The following is a 6288-nucleotide window of genomic DNA, read 5'->3' as shown; positions in this document are numbered from 1 at the left end:
CTCTTGCCTGGAAAATCCCATGGACTGAGGAGCCTGGTAGGCTGCAATCCATGGGGTCACAAAGAGTCAGACACGACTGAGTGACTTCACTTTCACTTTTCACTTTCATGCATTGGAGAAGGAAATGGCAACCCTTGCCTGGAGAATCCCAGAGACAGGGGAGCCTGGTGGGCTCCTGTCTATGGGGTCATACAGAGTTGGACACAACTGAAGCGACTTAGCAGCAGCAGCATCAGAGCCACCAGGGAAGCCCTAGATAACAATAATCAAGTTTTTAGAACACAAAGTACATACTAAGGAGAAAAAAATAATTCCTTGGACTATGTCCTCATCAGTAAAGTTGATTACGTATACGGCTTCATTTTCCACATTCAACAGAAGAAAACTGATGTTTGCCTGGTGCCAATCTCTTAGGAAGATCAGTCAATTCATTTGATAGCATCTGCGAAATGTTCTCAACACCCCAGCACAGGATGTTCTCCAAACACGATATATTATTTTAATCACCATTGCTATCTCTTCTCCACCTAGTAGAGCATACTGTTTGCCATCCATCTCACACTGATGTTGTAGGGATTAATGAGATAATATCTATAAGGTACTTAAAGCTCCTTGGAATCAGGGGGTTATGTATGTACAAGGGAATCTGATTATTATTAACCCAATACATTATGTTGCCACTTCACTCTCCCTTTGCATCAAGAATAAATGTAAATGATTTATCAAATTCACAGTGATACAGCAACATAACAGTAACTTGCTTTGGAAATTGGAGTGTGTGTGTGTGTGTGCGTGCGTGCGCATGCTTGAAATGTCATTTAAATCCAGTCTCTCGGGCAAACACATTTGCATTCTGAACTATTTTGGTTAAGCTTTAACTTAAGGAGATGTAATTAGAAGTTTCAGATCTCTGTTTATGAAGCTAAATGTTTTGAACCACACACTCCATTAGGAAGAAAATGTAATAAAGTGAGATGCAAAATTATTTTAGTAATCTTGTGGTAAGAGTTAATTTAAATGTTTTCAGTCAGTTTTACTAAATCTATTCACATGTTAGCAATAAAAGCCTGGGCGGATGTTTCATCAACCTTATCAATATTACCTTTCTCCCTTCTCATAAAACATTTCCTCTTTTAAAGATATTTAGTATTCTTCAAATTAAAACCTGGATTTTGAGTCAGAAACAGGATGTGGGGGTACTAGCATCAATCAGAAGCAACTTGTGTATAATGAAGAATTAGAGTTAAGTGCCATCATCGCTGTGCTTTGAGAAATACACAAGGAGGGTTCTGTGTAACAGACAAGAGCATTCTATCACAGCTTTCGTACCAGTGCACTCTGCCATCAGCCTCTGCCTCTCTGTCATTCTGTCTTTTAATCCCTCTGTTGTCTCCATCCACCCCTTTATCTATATCTCTTCTTTTTTGTTGGCTGCCCCATGTGCTTGAGAGATCTTAGTTCCCTGACCAGGGATTCAGTCCTGAGTGTTCATTGCAAGGACTGATGGTGAAGCTGAAACTCCAATACTCTGGCCACCTGATGTGAAGAACTGACTCGTTGAAAAAGATTCTGATGCTGGGAAAGATTGAGGGCAGGAGGAGAAGGGGACGACAGAGGATGAGATGGTTGGATGGCATCACCAACTCAATGGACATGGGTTTGAGCAGGCTCTGGGAGCTGGTGATGGACAGGGAAGCCTGGTATGCTGCAGTCCATGGCATGGCAAGAATTGGACATGACTGAGAGACTGAACTGAACCAATACTTTCTCTACTTTCTTAAATTATTTGGAACATAATAATTTAATATTTTCTTGAGAAGTCAGAATTGACATTTTGGATATTGATATTTTATTACTTGTGTAATATGTTGATACCTTCTCTTGACAGATGTAGGGCCTGTTTCCTGTTCACTAAATGGTCCCAGGCACCTGTACTTTTAAAGTTTGTACTTCTCTTACTGTCATGTTCAGACATGTTCCTAGAGGAAAGGGGTGGATCTATAGTTTTCTTTGCACACCTCTAAGTACAGAGACAGAGCTTGCCCAAATAAGTTGTAGATTTCTTTTGATGGTAAAATGTTTTTTAAAAGTAATGTTATCTGTTAATTCCATGTTTGAACAAAAGGGGAATGCTATTAAAGTTAATATAAGTTAATAATTTCATATTACTTTTTCCTTGTATATAATTAAGCCTTCAGTGGCATGTTTTTCTTTTTAATTTTTTTTTTTAAACATTTTTGGCTGCACCTGAGGCATGTGAGGAGAAGGCAATGGCACCCTACTCCAGTACTCTTGCCTGGAAAATCCCATGGACAGAGGAGCCTGGTAGGCTGCAGTCCATGGGGTCGCTAAGAGTCGGACACGACTGAGCGACTTCACTTTCACTTTTCACTTTCATGCATTGGAGGAGGAAATGGCAACCCACTCCAGTGTTCTTGCCTGGAGAATCCCAGGGATGGGGGAGCCTGGTGGGCTGCCATCTATGGGGTCACACAGAGTCGGACGCGACTGAAGCAACTTAGCAGCAGCAGCAGCAGCAGAGGCATGTGAGATCTTATTTTCCTGACCAGGGGTTGAACGTGTGCCACCTATATTGGAAGTATGGAGTCCTACCCAAACACCTGACCGCTAGCGAAGTCTTCTTCAGTGGCACGTTTTAATCCACAGCGTATTTGTATCAATGGAAAAACAATCTGAAGGAATACATTTGCAAGTTACAGGTAATCTAAGGAAACCTCTGCTACTGATGAGAAAGCTCATATTATTGCCTCAACTGTATTTGGCTGTTGAATCTCCTCCCATCTTGAGTCCCCTTTCACATGCTATCTGCAGCTATGGAGAAACACCAGGTGTGATATTGTCATATGGAGAAATTGCCAGGTTTGGCAAGGTCCCATTCAAACAAGGCTGCCATGCATTTTGATCTAGGGGAAAATGGGGGATTTTGGCTGGAAATAGGATGGATTTCTGGGAATTACAGCCTTTTAGCCCATCGTTTCCTTTGATTTCACAGAAGAAAAATGTGTTCACTCAGGATGGCTTGATGTCCCCAGGGGAAATCTAAACTAACATACCTTCCCTTCTTCCCCATCTGCTTGCTCATCCGGCTTCACAGGAATTAGGATGGGGGCGCCCTGGGGACAGTCTGGTCTCAAGCTGAACACGGGTCTGTTTCCTCAAGGGGGCCCTGACCCTAAACATGTCAGATGTGATGGTGCTTTAACACGAGACTATGTTTCTTGGGATGTGAAGAGCCCTACAACAGTTCTCTAAGGCGATATTAGCTTGGGGATCAAATTTTGCTGATTACCCAGTGTTGGTCATCCAGATATCCAGCCTACGGGACTTGAGCATGTAAGGCTGATAGAGCCCCCTGCCGACACGCCGCAGTTCCCAGCAGAAACAGGGCAGGTTCTGAAGGACTGCAGGAATGCAGGGCTCACTGCGTCAAATTCTGTTCACTCCTGCCATCCTTCCCCTTCCTCCACCAAATCCATTCCATCTTCTTTGTTTTCATTTTTAAAATACAGTTATGACATAAGGGGTGTCAAGCAGAAATAACAGGAATTTGAACAAAGAAACATGACAAAAGCTGCCCAGGGACAAGTTTGCCTGAAATATAAATTGTTTGGGGGGCCTCTATCAGTTTTCCTGCTGCTCTCAAGCTGTCACTTTGGGTAATTTTCACTCTAGTCATAAGGAGTTTAGCTAAACAGCCAGCAACTAAGGATGAACGAAGCAGAGAATGAGAGAGGCAGGCGAGGTCCCTATGAGCTCTGAGCCCCTCCACACACAGGGAAGGGGTTCTGCAGCTCCCCTATGCGCACACATACACACACCCCGACACCACACACATGCACACACCACACATTCCTCCTCACACCACAGACACTTCACACACATACACACACATCACACACTTCTCCTCACACCACAGATACACACACACACAGTCATAGCACCATATACCACAGACAGACACACACACACACACACACAGACACATAATACACACATACACACACACCACACATTCCTCCTCACAACACACACACACACTACCACACCCCCATATACATTATACTCCTGTCATACCACAGATACACACACACACAACCACAGCCGCCCCCCCACATATACACAAAGCACAGTTGCTCAGAATTCGCCTTTTCTTTCCTTAAGTACACAAAGTGATGAGACCCTTTCCAAGAGTTCTCAGCTGTGAGCAAAGAGAGAAATCAAAATCCTTTTCTCTACAGTTTTAGAGTCTGAGTTAAAAGAGATGGATGGTTTTCAGCTCTTCACCTAAATATCACCAGCCCTCCCCTTCCCACCATCTTTCTCCACCTATTGGTCATCTTAGCGTGCGTTACCTTTTCCTGTGGGGCACAGTGGTGCCAAACTTCCTCCATTAATCAAGCAACAGATGGAGAATCAGGGTCCATGAATTTGGAGAGCTGGAAATCCTTTCTTTCTATCCCATGAGATGGATGTACATTACCCAGAGGCGAGGCTTATTGAGAGGTGATCTTGTACTAATAAGCTTTACAAATGGTGGCTCTTCTGGCATACGTGTGTGTGTGTGTGTGTGTGTGCGTATAGTAAGGAGTATTTAAGCAGTTGAGCAGAATATTGACTTTGTACTTCCAAAATTGTGTCTTAAATATAAGCTTTGCTTAGCATACCGTGTATTCTAATACCAGGGCTTAGCTAACGAACATTCTTCTTCCCCTCGTGTATTTTTGAGGCTAACTTGGAGGCTGAACTGGGAGTGCCGTTTTAATCCTTATGGAGACTTATAATGCGATAAACACCAAATGGAATTGTAGAAGTAAATGCTCAGGGATGGTTTCATTTGGTTTAACTCCTGGGAAGCAGGGGTGCAACATGTGTTTCTCTGGGTAGGAACAGACCTCATGCAAGTACTCTTCAGTAAAGACAGCTGACTGAGTCTGAGTTCTTCAGAGAAACAGAGCCAATAAGATGTGTGTGTGTGTGCGTGTGTGTGTCTATATGTGTGTATACTAAGCTGCTTCAGTTGTGTCCAACTGTTTTAACTGTATGGACTGTAGCTTGCCAGGCTCCTCATGTACATGGAATTCTCCAGACAGGAATACTGGAGTAGGTTGCCATGCCCTCCTTCATATATGTCTCTCTCTAAAGAGAGAGATTTATTTTAAGGAATTGTCTCACATGATCGTGGGCTCTGTCAAGTCTGAAATCTATTGGGTGGCCCAGTAGGCTGGAAACGCAGCAGACAGCTGATTCTATGGCTCAAATCTGAAGGCCATCATGCTGAAGTCTCAGGAAAGAAGGCATGTTACAGTTCAAGTTTGAAGTCTATCTGCGGTAGAATTCCCTTTTGCTCAGGGAAGTCAGTTTTTTGCTCTAGTTTAGACCTTAAACTAACTGGGTGATATCCACTCAGATTATGAAGGGCTTTTCTCAAAGTCCACTGATTTAAACACCTATGTCATTCAAAATCAGCCTCACAGAAACATCTAGACTAAGTCTGACCATGATATGGGCACTGTGGCAGAGCCAAGTTGATGCCTAAAATCAGCCCACACTTACTCTGACCCATGTGATGGTGGGATCCATCAAGGTCATATTTCCTTCTTAAATCCACAGACTTTAAGTATACATCCACATGGGTTTTACATGCATATATACACCCGTGTGTAACCATATCCTCTCATAAAGTTCTCTTGTGCCCCTTTCCAATTAATCCTTTCACTCCCGAACCTAACCACTTTCTAAACTTCATCCCTATGGATCAGTTTTGTTGACTCATGAACTTCATAGAAATAGGACTACATTTAGTTATTTGTGTGTCCTTCATTTCACTCAATATGTTTCTGGACTTATCCAAAGGGCTCTCATAACTTCGATCTTTTGATAACAACAATAATAAGAATATGGGGATGTCTTTGTCCTGGTTGCTATGAGTTTTGCTTTTGTTTCTTATTTTGTGTCTGCCTGTTCCACCAATTCTTTTCCCTGTCAATGCTGTTCTGTGCCTCCACACCCTATCAGATCAGATCAGATCAGTCGCTCAGTCCTGTCCGACTCTTTGCAACCCCATGAATCACAGCATGCCAGGCTTCCCTGTCCATCACCAACTCCCAGAGTTCACTGAGACTCACGTCCATTGAGTCAGTGATGCCATCCAGCCATCTCATCCTCTGTCATCCCCTTCTCCTCTTGCCCCCAATCCCTCCCAGCATCAGAGTCTTTTCCAATGAGTCAGCTCTTCACATGAGGTGGCCAAAGTACTGGAGTTTCAGC

The sequence above is a fragment of the Bison bison genome, unplaced genomic scaffold (genome assembly GCF_000754665.1).
Source record: "Bison bison bison isolate TAMUID 2011002044 unplaced genomic scaffold, Bison_UMD1.0 scf7180017864481, whole genome shotgun sequence".
NCBI classification, from domain to species: domain Eukaryota; kingdom Metazoa; phylum Chordata; class Mammalia; order Artiodactyla; family Bovidae; genus Bison; species Bison bison.
This window is presented reverse-complemented; position numbering follows the sequence as displayed.